Genomic DNA, 16,345 nt, shown 5'->3' on the forward strand with positions numbered 1-16,345 from the left:
TTATTCTGAGGCTTATTTATCATCACCACACACAAGTGCCCTCCAAATTAACATTTATAATAATGATATTTGGGCATCCAACTGATTGCTTATATTTTTATTTCACATTCTCAATATAAAGGTCTCACAAAAATACAGTTTCATTTTCGATATATTCTTAAATGCCAAGGAAATGTCAAGGCACTCAGTGGGTAATTGACTAAATTGTCCAAAGACATTAAAACTAATTTGAGTAGAATGAAGATGGGGAAGTAGTTAGCATATATGTTGTAAGAGGACTTTTATTTTGTAAAATGTACCCTGGAAAACTTGTAAGAGAAGAGGCTAAAACTCAAAACTCTAGGATGCCAACTTTTAACGAAGAGATAAGAAAATAAAGTAATTTCCAAAAGAAAAAAAATGTAGTCCAAATCTTACTTTTGTTCCTGTAGTAATATAGCTTGACTAAGGGCAGCTTAGGTGAAAGGGACTTACTCAGTTCACAGTTTCGAGATGAAGCCCATTCTTGAGGGAAAGTCAAGGCACTCAATCACCTAGTCATACCACACCCAAGGGGAAAGAAGCAAATGTGCTCATGATTCCTGTTTGCTGCTCACACTGGGCTCGGTCAATTAACAATCAAGACAACTCCCTATTCTAGGTTGGGGCAAGTTGACATTTGAAACTACCCAGCACAATGGTATTATAGTGGATACAGCTGTAATATTTTAAGAAAATGAAATGTCAACCATATAGGTGATACAAATTTAGCCCTTGAATACATGCCTATTAAGTACTTACCGCGTGAAGAGGCTGTTCCAGGCACCTGGAATCTAACAGTAAGACAGAATGGTTTCCCTCATGGAGTTTGCAGTCCAGTGCAAATTTAAGGCAGGAGAGAAAGTCATTATTTAAGTTTGAAGTTTGGCCATTTGGTGACCATCAGGGACAGGGAAAATAAATTTAATGACACAGAGACCTGAAAGCAAGCAAGAGGGGGCTGGTGAATGCACAGTAAATGCAGTAAGAAAAGGAGACATTAGCTAGACAATGTGAGGGCTTTGGAGGTGAGCGTTACAGAGAATATCCAGGGAGACGGGAGTATAGAGAAGGCCAATAGAGACAGGATGCTCAAAAGACAAACCAATAGAACAAAGCCACAAACACTTCCTGGGTGTACAAAGCCTATTGTCAAGCAATTTCTACTTTGAGATGGTCATATGGAGGTTGACAGAAGCTGCTGAAGTGACTGATCACAGGCTCAGCACTCTGAAATATGCAGGATGCCCCCTAAGACTTTGGATATTAAAAATCCTTCAGGCCGGGATAGTCAGAGTACGTATGATTGGATGACAGTGTCACTAATTAAATGAGATGCTGTCCTAAGTCTAGGCAGAGGTTAAAACTTTCCAATCATACCACCACACCATCCCAGGACAGATGGACCACTGTGGGACAGAAGGTGAAGGGAGGAAAGTTGGTCAAGCAGCCAATCAGAGTCCACAAGTCCGAAGACTAATCTCTGATTCATAGAGGCCAATGTTACATACTTTTGTTTATCCTCAAGATAAATTGCCCTGAAATAATGTCTTGGTAGCAGCCTCACTTTTAGCCCTAAAGTCCAGTTTTAAGAGGTGAGTTTGAAATAAACGATTGTGCTCGGTTAGCAATGCACCTGATTCAAGCCTTAGCTATATCTGAGAAGTGAGTGTGAGGTGAATGTTTGCCTTGGATTTGAAAACTCATGGTCACAAGCTAGGGCAACCTGTGCCCTATGTAGGTTGTCTGACCTGAGAGCTAAGGCCCGTTCACCTCAAATCTATATCTCAAACTAGACTATCATGTAAAGTCCTGGAAATTCTTTCAGACGGGGCATCTCTGTGATGGTTCATATTGTCATTTTTTTCAGGATCTAGAGGCTCTAAATAGACAGGCAAGCCCTAGGCAGGTCTGCGAAGAGTTTCCAAATGATGTTGATTAAGACAGGAAAACCTGCCCCTCCTAAATGTGTGCCACACAACTCCATGGACCCAGGTTCTGGGTTATATAAATAAAAGAACAAATGGAGCTATGGCAGTCATCTCTTCCTGCTTCCTTACTAAAGAAGCAACATGACCTCATGCTTCTTCCCCTGTGTCTTTCCCACCATGATGATGGATTGCACCTCAAACTGTGGGCCACAATAAACACTTCCTTAGTAGACTTTGTCAGGCATTTTCAATGGCAATGAGAAAAGTTTCCTGACACTTTCTCCAGCACTAAGTATAGAGAGTATAGGAAGGTGGTATAAGACCCAGCCATGGGTCTGGGGATAGCTAACTTAGTAAATTGTTTGCCTAACAAGCATGAGAGACTTGAGTTTGATTCCCAGCAAGCATGTGAAGCAGGCTCTTGTAACTGCAACACTGGGGATGAAGAAACAGGCAAATCCCTTGGAATTTCTGGCCAGCCAGGAGAGCCAACTTGATAGGCCCCAGGCCAATGAGAGACCCTGTCTTAAAAATCAAGGTGGATAGCTGGGCAGTGGTGGCTCACACCTTTAATCCCAGCCCTTGAGAGGCAGATTCGCAGGTGAAACTCAGTGAGATCAAGACCAACCTGATCTACAAATGGAGTTCCAGGATAGCCAGAACCATTGCACAGAGAAACCCTACCTCAGAAAAAAAAAAAAAGACTCTCATCCCATCCATTTGACCCTAGAAGCTACAAGTCCCACTGTGCCCCCAAACACTCCTATCCCCCTGCAACCTCAGTGGAACTCTGAAACACAGCCTGCTACTACACAGAGAGAACCAAGAGAGCAGACAAGAGAGTAGACCAAGAGAGAGGGCCAAAAGAGACCTCAGTGGCCCCCTGAGACACAAACAGTGACTGTACAGAGCAGACCAAGAACAATTCCCAAAGACACAGACAGCCACTGCAAGGACTGGACCAAGAGGCAAAGACACTGCGGCACCAACTGAAGGAAGAGATGGGTAGGCACCAATGCAAGAATTCATCCAACAACCTAAAAAACAACATGGTAACACCAGAACCCGGTGGTCACACAACAGGAAGACTTGATCATCCTAACCCAGAAGAAGCAAAAGAAAACGATTTTAAATGTAATTTTACGAAGATTATGGAGACCTTTAAAAAGGAAATAAAAATTCTCTTAAAGAAACGGAGGAAAAGAAGAACAAAAAATGGAAGAAATTAATAAACCTTTCAAATAAACCCAAGAAAATCAAGAAAAAGCAATCAAACAATTGGAGCAAACAGTTCAAGACTCAAAGACTGAAATAGAAGCAATAAAATAAACACAAACCAAGGGAATTCTGGATATGAAAAATCTGTGGGAACTACAAAGGCAAGCATAACTAACAGAATATAAGAGATGAAAGAGAAAATCTCAGGTAATAAAGATACTATAAAGGTAAAAGATTCGTTGGTCAAAGAAAACATTAAATCCAACAAATTCTTAACACAAAACATCCAGGAATTCTGGGACACCATGAAAAGACCAAACCTAAGAATAATAGGGGTAGAAGGAGAAGAACTCCAGCTCAAAGGCACAGAAAATATACTCAACAAAATCATAGAATAAAACTTTCCCAACCTAAAAAAGGATATCCATATGAATGTACAAGAAGCTTACAAAACACCAAATAGACTGGATTAAAAAAAAAAACCTCACCTTATAACAATCAAAATGCAAAACATACATAATAAAGCAAGAATATTACTAGTTGCAAAGGAAAAAGGCCAAGTAACATATAAAGGCAGACCTATCAGAAATTACATCTGACTTCTCAATGGACACCATGAAAGCCAGAAGGTCCTGGACAGATGTGAGGCAGATGCTAAGAGACCATGGATGCAAGCCCAGACTACTATACCCAGCAAAGCTTTCAATCACCATCAATGGAGAAAACAAGATACTCCATGACAAAACCAGATATAAACAATAAATATCCACAAATCCAGCTCTACAGAAAGTACTAGAAGGAAAACTCCAAACCCAAGGAAGCTAACTGCACCCACAAAAACACAGATAACCTCACACCAGCAATCCCCAAATAAGGGAAACATACAAACACTACTACCGAAAAATAACAGGAATTAACAATCCCTGGTCACTAATATCGCTTTAAAAAAGCCATATGCTAAGAGAATGAATATGAAAGTAGGATCAATCCTTCTGCTGTATATAAGAAATACATCTCAACCTCAAGGACAGACATTACCTTAGAGTAAAGGGTTGGGAAAAGATTTTCCAATAAAATGGACCTAAGAAACAAGTGGGTATAGCTATCCTAATATCTAACAAAATAGATTCAAAATAAAATCAATCAGAAGAGATGGAGAAGGATACTTTATGCTTATAACAGAAATAATCCATCAAGTCTCAGTCCTGAACATCTACACCCCAAATACAAGAGCACCCACATATGTAAAAGAAACATTACTAAAGTTTAAATCACACATCAAACCCCACAGACTAATAGTAAGAGGCTTTAACACCCCACTCTCCCCACTGGATAGGTCAACCAAACAGAAACTTAACAGAGAAATAAGAGAACTAACAGATGTCATGACTCAAATGGACTTAACAGACATCTACAGAATATTCCACCTAAACACAAAAGAATATACCTTCTTTTCAGCACCTCATGGAACCTTCTCAAAATTGACCCCATACTCGGTAACAAAGCAAACTTCAACAGATACAAAAAAACTGAAGTAACCCCCTGTATTTCATTAGATAACCATGGTTTAAAGTTAGAATTTAACAACAACACTAATCGCAGAAAGCCTACAAACTCATAGAAATTGAACAATGCTCTATTGAACCACCCCTGGGTTAAGGAAGAAATAAAGAAATAAATAAAAGACTTCTTAGAATTCAACAAAAATGAAAGCACAAAATACCCAAACCTAAGGGACACTATGAAAGCAGTGCTAAGAAGAAAATTCATAGCACTAAGTGCTTACATAAAGAAAGTGGAGAAAGCTCACACTAGTGATTTAAAGCACACCTGAAAGCTTTAGAACAAAAAGAAGCAGACTCACCTAGGAAGAATAGACAGAAAACAATCAAACTGAGGGCTGAAAGCAATAAAATAGAAACAAAGACAATAATACAAAGAATCAATGAAACAAAGAGCTGGTTCTTTGAGAAAATCAACAAAATAGACAAACCCTTATCCAAACTAATCAAAAGGCAGAGAGAGAACATTCAAATGAACAATATCAGAAATAAAAAGGGGGACATAACAACAGACACTGAGGAAATCCAACAAATCATTAGGTCATACTACAAAAACCTGTACTGCACAAAATTGGAAAATGTAAAAGAAATGGACAATTTTCTGGATAGATACCACATACCAAAATTAAATCAAGACCAGGTAAACAATTTAAATAGAACTATAGCCTGCATGGAAATAGAAGTCATCAAAAGCCTCCCCAAAACAACAACAACAAAAGAGCTAATACCTATACTCCTCAAAGTGTTCCATGTAATAGAAACAGAAAGAACTCTTTTTATGAGGCTGCAGTTACACTGATACTAAAACCACACAACGACTCAACAAAGAAAGAGAATTACAGACCAATCTCACTCATGAACATTGATGCAAAAATACTCAGTAAAATACTGGCAAACCAAACCCAAGAACACATCAAAAAAAATCATTCACTATGATCAAGTCGGCTCCATCCTAGAAATGCAGGGATGGTTCAACGTATGAAAATCTATCAGTGTAATCCACCATATAAATAAACTGAAAAAACATATGATCATCTCATTAGATGCTGAAAAAGCATTTGACAAAATTCTACACCCCTTCATAATAAAGGTCTTACTTAGAGAGACCAGGGATATAAGGAACATATCTAAACATAATAAAAGCAATATTCAGCAAGCTGACAACCAACATCAAATTAAATAGAGAGAAACTTAAAGCAATTCTACTAAAATCAGGAACAAGACAAGGCTGTCCACTCTCTCCATATCTATTCAACATAGTTCTTAAAGTTCTGGCTAGAGAAATAAGGCAACAAAAGGAGATCAAGGGGATTCAACTTGGAAGGAAAGAAGTCAAACTTGTGCTATTTGCAGATGATATAACAGTATACATAAGTGACCCCAAAAACTCTACTAGGGAACTCTTAGAGCCTATTAATACCTTCAGTAACGTGGCAGGATATAAGATCAATTAAAAAAATCAGTAGCCCTCCTATATACAAACGATAAAGAAGCTGAGAAAGAAATCAGAGAAGAATCACCCTTAACAATAGCCACAAATAACATAAAATATCTTATGATAACCCTAACCAAAGAAGTAAAAAAACAAGAATTTTAAGTCTTTGAAGAAAGAAATTGAAGAAGATACCATAAATGTAAAGATATCCCATGCTCTTGGATAAGTAATATCAACACAATAAAAAATGGCAATCCTACCAAAAGCAATCTATAGATTCAATGCAATCCCCATCAAAATCCCAACACAGTTCTTCACAGACCTTGAAAACACAGTAATCAACTTCATGTGGAAAAAAAAAACCAAGGATAACCAAAACAATCCTGTACAATAAATGAACTTCTGAAGGCATCCCCATCCCTGACATCAAACTTCATTATAGAGCTACAAGTAATGAAACAGCTTAGTATTAGCATAAAAGCAGACAGGTTAACCAATAGAATTGAATTGAAGACCTGGATATTAGTTACCCCTGATTTGACAAAAAAGCTAAAATTATAAAATGGAAAAAAGAAAACATCTTACACAAATGGTGCTGACGTAATTGGATATCAACATGTAGAAGAATTAAAGTAGATCCATATCTATCACCATGCACAAAACTCAAGTCTCAATGGATTAAAGACTTCAATATAAATCTGACCACAATAAATCTGATAGAAGAGAAAGTGGGAAGTAGCCTTCAATGCATGGGCACAGGAGACCACTTTCTAAATATAACACCAGTAGCACAGCCACTAAGAGCAACAGTAAATTCAGGGACCTCCTGAAATTGAAAAGCTTCTGTAAAGCAAAGGACACAGTCAATTAGACAAAAAGGCAGCCTCCTGGATGGGAAAAGATTTTTGACCAACCCCACATCAGACAGAGGACTGATCTCCAATATATATAAAGAACTCAAGAAATTAAACATCAAAATTCCAAATAACTCAATTAAAAATGGGGTACAGAACTAAACAGAGAATTCTCAACAGAAGAATCTCAAATGACTGAAAGACACTTAAGAAAATGTTCAACATCCTTATCCAGCAAGGAAATACAAATCAAAACAACTCTGAGCTACCATCTTACACTATTCAGAATGGCTAAGATCAAAAATACCAATGATATCTTATGTTAGAGAGGATGTAGAGTAAGGGGAACACCATCCATTGCTGGTGGGAATGCAAACTTGTACAACCACTCTAGAAATCAGTATGGTAGTTTCTCAGGAAATTGGGAATCAACCTACCTCAGGACCCAGCAATACCACTCTTAGGCATATACCCAAAAGATGTTCAATTGTACTACAATGGCATTTGTTCAACTATGTTCATAACAGCATTATTCGTAATTGCCAGAACATGGAAACAACCTAGAAACCCCTCAACTGAAAAAAAAGGATAAAAAAGTGTGGCACATTTATACATTAGAGTATTACTCAGCAGTAAAAAACAATGACAACTTGAAATTTGCATGCAAATGAATGGAACTAGAAAAAAAAACATCCTGAGTGAGGTAACCTAGACCCAGAAAGATGAACATGGTATGTAACTCACTCATGAGTGGATACTAGCTGTAAAGCAAAGGATATTGAGCCTATAGTTCATGATCCTAGAGAAGCTATGTAACAAGGAAACCCCAAAGAAAAACATACATAGAGTCACCTGGAAAGTGGAAACAGACAAGATCACCTAACAAAATTGGAAGCATGGGGGTGGGGAGAAAGAAGGATGGAAGGGAAAGGAGGGGAGAAGGTGAGAGGAGAGGAGAACCTGAGGGAACAAGATAGTTGAGATGGAGGAAGAACAGAGATGAGAGCAAGAAATGAGATGTTTTGATTGAGGGAGCCATTATGAGGCTAGCAAGAAATCTGTCACTAGAAAAATTCCCAGGAATCCACAAGAATGACCCCAGCTAAGACCCTAAGCAATAGAGGAGAGGAGGCCCAAACTGGCCTTGTCCTGTAGTCAGACTGATGAATATCTTAAATATCACCATAGAACTTTCACCCAGCAGCTTATGGAAACAGAGGCAGAAACCCACAGCAGAGCACTGGGCTGAGTTCCCAAAGTCCAGTTGAAGAGTGGAAGGAATGAGACTATGAGCAAAGAGGTCAAGACTATCATGGGGGCACCCACTGAAACAGTTTACCTGAGCTTATAGGAGTTCACCAACTCCAGACAGACAGAGAAGGAATCAGCATAGATCCAAACTAGTCCCTCTGAATGTGGGTGACAGTTGTATGGTTGGGAAGACTGTGGGGCCATTGGTAGGGGCATCGGGATTTATCCCTATGCTTGTACTAACTTTTTGGGAACCTATACTCTTTGTATGGATACCTTGCTCAGCATAGATATAGTAAGAAAGGCCTTGGACCTTCCCCAAAGCAATGTGCCTTACCTTCTCTGAGGAGTAGATAGGGGTGGGCAGGGGTAAGTGGAGGAAATGGGAGGAGGGGAGGGAGTGGGAACTGGGATTGATATGCAAAATGAAAAAAGATAGTTTGCTTTCTTATTTTTTAAAAAAGAAATTTTAAAAAATCAAGGTCCATAGCATCTAGGGGAAAACAGGCCAAGTTGTTCTCTGAGGTCTACATGCATACATGCTTGAACACACATGCATGTGTATCCACATGAACACACACACAAGACCATGTTTTTGCACTGGAGGCTAGGTAGAACCCATGTTCTGCTAAGTTTCCCATGCTCACAAAAGCAGCACTGTCACCAGCCCCTGGGCCCAGCAGCTGTTCCTTCACAAGGACCCAGACATTGGCTTTGCTTTTAAAACTTTAGTCTAAAAAAATAAGTTGCCATTTAAGATCAATTGTTCATTTATACAAGATGATGAGATCATGGCAAAGCTATGCGACTGCTTTAGAAACTTGTAAGGTATAAAGAAATAGTTCTATAAAATAGTAACAAAATCATATTTTAGTTTTACTATCTTTATTAAATGAAATGATGGTTCCTCGGAGCCTATTATTTCTGTGTTATTTATAAAACTTCCTCCCCAAAGAGCCCTTTGTCTTCAGCCCCACTTACTCAGCAAACATTGCTGGAGTATACACATGCCACACGATTATGGCTCTGTCTGTGGCACCCACGTGCCTTTCCGTTCAGACAAGCTGGGTGAGTACCCCAGCAGCGTTCTCACTAGAGAATGGAGATGCTCCAGGTGCTGAGGTGGCTACGTCCTGCCCCCATCTCTCTGGGGCCTTGAAACATTCTTTTACTCACAAGAAACAACATGAGAGGAATTCTCAGTTAAACTGGGCTCTGGTGCTAATGTCTGCTTTTCCCAGGAACGTAAGAACAGCAAGCAGGAGTGGAGCTCTGGACTAGAGCACACAAAGGAATGTGAACCCCAGGAATGAAGCAGGAGCCTAGAAGTTTATAGGGATCTCAGTAAAATCATCTATGCCACTAAGTAACATACTGTGTGTGAGGTGGGTAGGCTAAGAGAGAAGGGATCTATGTCTGGATGTTTGAATAAACACACAAAGAGAGGAGACACATAAGTTCACACATAATCACCTACATAATTGCCTCACATAAAAGTTCACTACTTATACCACCATGTCATTTACACGCATGCACACACACACACACACACACACACACACACACACACACACATCTATCTATCATTCTATCCAACCATCTGAACTTTCTTTCTATGTATACATTTCTATGTGTACCCATCCTTCTATCTGTGCATATGTTTTCCTCATCTCTATATCTGTCTAACAATTGATCCACCCTTCTGTCTTTTTTTCAAGACAGGTGACTGTAAGGAATTTGTTAACATGATGATGCACTTATGAACCCCATAAATCTGTAATTGACAAGCTAAAAGAAGAGTAATACATAGTTCTAGGTCACAGAGACTGGGAAAAAAAATGATGTCCCAGTTAGGAAACGGTGGAGTAAAGGGACTTCCATTTTGCACAAAGAAGGCTAACCAATTTCTCCTTCTCAAGTGGCCACTGACAAGATTAGATGAAGCCTACTCGCCTCAGGTGATAATCTGCTTACTCAGTCTTTGGATTCAATTGTGAATCTCATCCAGTAATACTGCCATAGATACGCCCAGAATAATGTTGGACAAGACCTGCCAATCATGATCAGTCAAGCTCCCATATGACCTTAATCATATTATCTATGCCGTGTGCCAGGCATGGAGCAGGTTCCCCAGGCACATTACCTGGGCCTGGTACATCGTTGCATGAAAGCCAGTGGAGGAATTCTCGTGCTGTTAGGTCTCAGTTTCTCATTCTCCAAATATAGACAAGAAGGAAACAGCAGTAAGAGCAAGAGCTCTAGGCCTGAAGACAGACTACAAACCAACAAGTGCTAAGAATCATCAGTCTGGCTCTTCGGCATGTTCTGGTAGGTGCTTATGACTCCAGTACCTACAGGATCGTGTTGGCCATGTACAGAGAGACCTGGCTGTAGTCCTGTGTGCCCTGTACATTTTGAACACCTCTTGCTTTAGCTGTCCTGTGTGCTTGGCCACTGACATCCTTCCAAAGAACAGAAGCAGACTTCCAACAGTGGCTCACTATTGCCCAGATATACATATTTTGAGGATGAAAAGGAAAAAGAGTAGGAGGCATCCCCATGGCTAATGGCTTTAAGCTCTTTAGGCTCAGTGTCAGCTGCCCCAGGCCTTTGCCTTGTCAACTACGGACATATTTGATGCTGGGTCAGCCAGCCCATCCCTCCAAGATTGAGTTCACTGACCCTTCTACCTCCCCAAGGGTAGATGACAGATATGCTTATGGTTGGCACATTTTACACAGCTAGAGGAAAAACTAGCAAAGGAGAAGGCCACCTTTGCAATTTCATACCCTCAGACACTTGTCTACAACCAAAAATAATATGTGTTTGCAACACCAATCATAAAGACTTATTTTCCTAAATGCCTTTTGCACCCTTCTCCACGTGTCAATGATTTTCCAATATCCTCAATTTCCCCTGGGCACCAACAGAAACTGGTCATCAAACACACTAGAGTGCATGGCTTCTGTGAGTCTTTCCCATGAGTGGTGGGGAATGTTGGAAAGATCACACCTTTGAGGAAGGCACTCCTGACCTCAAACTGTGACCCACAGTGGGGTTTGGTGGAAAAGGCTGTCAATTCCAGCTACTCAGTAAACTAGGAATGAAGGACTGCCATTCTAGGTTGGCCTGGCCACAAAGGTGAGCTCAAAGCCAGCCTGGGTAAATTAGGGAGACCCTGCCATAAAATAGAAAAAAAAAGAGGGACTGAGTTGTAACTCGGTGGTAGAGCACTTGGCTGGCATGTTGGGGGCCCTAGGCTTGATCTCCAGACACCAGACAATAACTGACAAACAAGACCACTAAAGTTAAGCATTTACCAAAGCCAGCACCCTAGGCAGGCTGTCTAGCCTCCTCCAACCCTCACTAGCACAACCTGAGAGGAAAATCATACCTGCTCAGTCACCTTTTTGAGATATTTAAATACTAAGTATGCTTGAGGCACCTATTGTTAGGTTTTATGTGGTAGGAATATTTTGTCAGGTCAGGGCCAAGGTATGCCACAAATATCACACCATGTAACAGATCTCACATAATAAGATTTATAGGGGGTAGCTAAAGGCCTTCTCGGAGAAGAGAGAGAGACACACACAGAGAGAGACAGAAAGAGAGAGGGAGGGAAAGGGGAAGGGAAGAGAGAGAGAGAGAGAGAGAGAGAGAGAGAGAGAGAGAGAGAGAGAGAGAGAGAGGGAGAGACTGAGAGGAGGCCATGTTGTTATAGGGAGCCTTTTAAAGGGTATGCATACTGGTGACCGAGGATGACGTGGCTCTGGTGCTGAGCTGCTGAGGGCTGGCTGCAGAGCACCTGATTGCTGCCATTCTTCTCTTTTGTTTACTATTAAAAGGGGAAGAAATAGAAGGCTTCTAGTCCCTGCCTTAAAGAACTCCATATGGAAGTGGATGCTTTCCTTCCTGACCCCTCTGCTTCTTCTACTACTTGCATCCTGCTTTATCAATATCTTCTCTGCATTTCTCTATTGACAAATTAAAAAAAAAAAACCCTCTCTAATCAAACCATCAGTTCTTGTTACAGGACTGCTAAGGTGGTTTAAATAGGTATGATCTCCATAGACTCATATGTGTGAATGTTTGGCCCATAGGGAGTGGCCCTATTAGGAGGTGTGGGCTTGTTGGAGTAGGTTGTTTGTTGGAGGAGGTGTGTCACTGTGGAGGTGGGCTTTGAGGTCTGATACACTCATGCTATACCCAATGTGGCACACAGGCTCCTTCTGCTGCCTCTACATGATCCAGATGTAGGACTCCCAGCTCCTTCTCCGGCACCATGTCTGCCTACATGCTATCATGCTTCCTGCCAGGACAACAATGGACTAAACCTCTAAAACTGTAAGTGAGCCCCATTAATTAAATGTTTTCCTTTTTAAGAGTTGCCGTGGTCATGGTGTCTCTGCACAGTGGTAGAAACCCTAAGACAACTACCAATAGCTAGCCACAGACTTATGGCTACTGATTATGTCCTTATGGTGAGGATCGACAGTACCCCAAAGATGCTGATGCCCCAGACAGTAGGCAATAGTCTAAAGAGTACAGAGCCCCCATTCCTGCCTCTCCAGTCATGCATAAATAATTTCTCACCTTTTATAGTAAATGTGAGAGAAGAGTTGGACTCCCCCCCACACACTTCACGCCACCTTCTCTAACTCAGCAACAGGGGCCACATCATCACCAGTCACCAAAATGAGACACATTTCCACTGTTGTGACACTCAAATATTCCCCCATGCGCATGCACCATACCCATTTATAAAAAGCCAGCGTCTTCTCTTCCCACTCTCTTCTTCCCTTCTACCTTTGCTCAGAGCAGTCTCTGTATAGCCCCCACCAGCACCACCATAAACCTCTTGCGAATGTCTGTTGCATGATGTGACTTTGCTCCAGTTCCTTGGCTCCAGTTCACCAAGGTCTCTTTCCTCTGCTGTAAAATCCTAACACCTACCCTGGTAGTCAGGACATATAGACCCTTTGCTCTTTTCCTTTCCTTTGACTTTTTTTCCTAATGGAGTTTCTGGCCCTTCAAGGCAGAGGACCACTCGCTCATCATTCCCAGGCACAAGAAAGTCACAGCAAATGGCTGGGTGAGCTGCGGGAAGCAGATAGACGTTCATAGGTGACAAAGTTACCTCATACAGAGACAGGCTCGATGGCTTGACTGAGTCAGGTTGGTGACCGAAATGACTCCAATACAACCCGGAATTTGATGCTTTGGCAAATCTTTCTCTGATTACATTTGGGAGCTTCACAGTCAGTCAGTACAAGAACTTGATAACAGAAGGCAGGCTGGCTACCTGGGGCAGGAATTCCTTCCCCTTCCTTCAGAGATGACTTACAAATTAACAAGAATTCCCACCACTGCCTGTGAGGGTCTACCCCACCTCCCCTGCTGCCCACTTTCCACCTTTTCTGACAATCCAGGGCCCTCCCATCGCCAAGCCCATTTCATTCTGGAAGGGCAGACCAGCTCTGCCCATTTACAGTCCCACACACAGGGCTGCGGGCGTATTCGGCTTCCATAGCAAGTTCTCCGCAGGATTCAGTTTCTTCATAAATAGCAGCTCTGGAGACAAAGTAATCCCAGTGTGCTTCAGTTTTAGGTTTGCAAGGTTTGCATTCCTTCCTCCAAATTTGTGCTCAGAATCTCAGCCCTCAGGCCAGGACTTGTACCAAAGAGCAGGCCCAAACAAGACCAGCCTTTTGTCTCTGTTTCCATGGGTCACATTGCATTGTTAACTCCATTCCCTGCTGCGGTATTTGGATTTGGGCCACTGCACAGTCCTTGCTGGGGGTGATGAGGGCAGAAAAAATTCCTGGCTGTGAAATTCTTTTACACACACACACACACACACACACACACACACACACCGTTTAGAAGTAAATTTCCTTAAGCACATTGCCAGCTTCAAATGCACCCTTACGCCTTCAGCATGCTGTAAGAATAGTGCAGTTTCTTCAGCGTCTTCCCGTAGAGTTTCTTCCAGAAATAAAGAATGCCGATGAACTAAAAATGCAGCATCAGAAAGTGTGACAAGCAAAGGCCCCCCTCCCTTCACGCATTCTCACATCTTCTTAAAAACAATGGACACCAAGCTGCTAGAATGGCTAAAATATATGGTGTTTTATTTTGTATTTATTTTTAAATAAAAAGATTTTATTTTAAGTCATGTGTAGGGCTATGTGAACATGAATGCAGGTACTTGGAAAGGCCAAATGAGTTTGTCGGATCCCCCGGAGCTGGAGTTATGAGCTCAAAAAATATTCTCTAGCTTTCCTCCTATGCCTCATAATTGCTGCCCGTCAGCTGCTGCTAGGCTATGTCTACAAACATGTGTCTTATGGATAAGAGCTTCAACTTTGATCACAGTAACTAAAAGCCGGAGGTAATTCACTCAAAATAATAAATAAATAAATAAATAAATAAATAAATAAATAAATGTGTATTGTTGGAGGGAGCTGGCTGCTTGTTTGTCCCAGCCGCCCGGCTAGCTTGCACCCGAAATAACCACACAGAAACTGTACTAATTAAATTACTGCTTGGGCCATTAGCTCTAGCCTCTTATTAGCTAACTTTCACATCTTGATTTAACCCATTTCTATTAATCTACGTATCTCCATGTGGCAGTGGCTTACCGGGAAAGATTCAGCATGTCTGACTCCGGAGGCTCCATGGTGGCTCTCTCCCACTCTGCTTTCTTCCTCCCAGCATTCAGTTCTGTCTTCTCTGCCTACCTAAGTTCTGCCCTGTCAGGCCAAAGCAGTTTCTTTATTCATTAACCAATGAAAGCAGCACACAAACAGAAGGACCTCCTACACCAGTGTACTTTGATCACAGCTTAGAGATTTCATTTGGTCACTGGTTGTCCCCCATTGCTTTGGAGCTAAGGGAAAGACAGAACACCACATGGGGTACACGATGGAGCAAAACCAATGTAAATCATGAGCCAAGGGAGCAAATGGGGAAAGATGAAGAGCCAAGGTCCTGCCATATTTTTCAAGGACATTCTCCCAAATATTTAAATTCTTCCCACCTCTTAAGGCTTCCATAGCTGTCTAATACCTCCCTAGGGACCAAACATTTAATGCATAGTCCCTTGGGGAAACATTCGACATCCAAACAACAGCAAAAAGACAGCAATGTGCACTCCAACTTCTGGCATCTTCGGCTTACTCCTCAATATTCTTTTGTGCTACAACGTTGGGTGAGAAGTCAAAACCTTACCTCTGTATTTTGGAAGTGACATAGGATCATCATGCTGAGGATGTGGGGATCTCCAGAGTAGAGCCACACCCTGAGTTAAATAGCATTTTTAGTATCCTTGAGCACAGGACTGAAAGCCTGACCTCCAACAAGTGACACAGTTCTAAGCAACATTCTTAGTGCTAGGCCAATCCTCTTGACAAAAGTAAGAATGGTTTAGTTATAGAGGCAATGCCCTCTTTTCCTACTACGGGGAGGCATTCCCAAAGAGAAATCCAGAGACTTCATAGCAGAGCCTTGCCAAGTTCATTCTCTGAGCTCCTGCCACCTACCCTGAGTCAAGGATCCAATAATTATTGAACAAGTAGCTCGAGAACCCAAGGAGCAAGAGTTTTTGTACTTTGTGTGGACTAAAATGATACTTTGAGAGTAAATGCTCCTCGAGGGCTTCCATGACTTCCTGTGCAGCAATCCTGGTATCCAGAGAACAGCACCATCCATCACAGCCTCTCCCATTACCACGTTCAAGTTCACGCTCCAGGCACCACGATAAGCACTTTCTACAGGATGTGCTGTTCCACCAAGCGCTCACAATTACAGGGTGAATTATTATTATTGTACGATTAACCCCATTTCACACATGAGCAAATTCATAAATGAAGAAATTTGTAGCGTGAGAGAAGGCCCACTTAGGTTAGGAACATCAAGGCCCTCTGTGAGATATATGCACCACAGGACACCTTCATCTTCATAGGTGAAAAGCAACATATCCAAAGACACCAAATAACAGGGATGAAGAGTTCAGGACAGTGTACGAGCAGGACAGAAAAGAGCTGAAGTGTTCAGGGGCTGTGGGAAAACTAAGCA

At 41.5% G+C, this 16,345-nt stretch overlaps 1 protein-coding gene across 13 annotated transcripts in view; it reads right to left on the minus strand.

Annotated features, from left to right (window-relative positions):
* Positions 1–14,971, minus strand: part of Dusp10 (dual specificity phosphatase 10) — a 550,627-nt gene extending 535,656 nt beyond the window's left edge. For 12 of the 13 annotated variants that reach the window (XR_005287688.1, XR_005287689.1, XR_005287687.1 and 9 more), the window contains exon 1: positions 14,911–14,971. The gene's annotated coding sequence lies outside the window, so the exon portion shown is untranslated. The remainder of the gene's footprint in view (positions 1–14,910) is intronic. The other variant, XM_038349384.1, reaches the window with a different exon arrangement.
* Between the last annotated feature and the right edge of the window lie 1,374 nt (positions 14,972–16,345).

Source organism: Arvicola amphibius, chromosome 12, assembly GCF_903992535.2.
Source record: "Arvicola amphibius chromosome 12, mArvAmp1.2, whole genome shotgun sequence".
NCBI lineage: Eukaryota > Metazoa > Chordata > Mammalia > Rodentia > Cricetidae > Arvicola > Arvicola amphibius.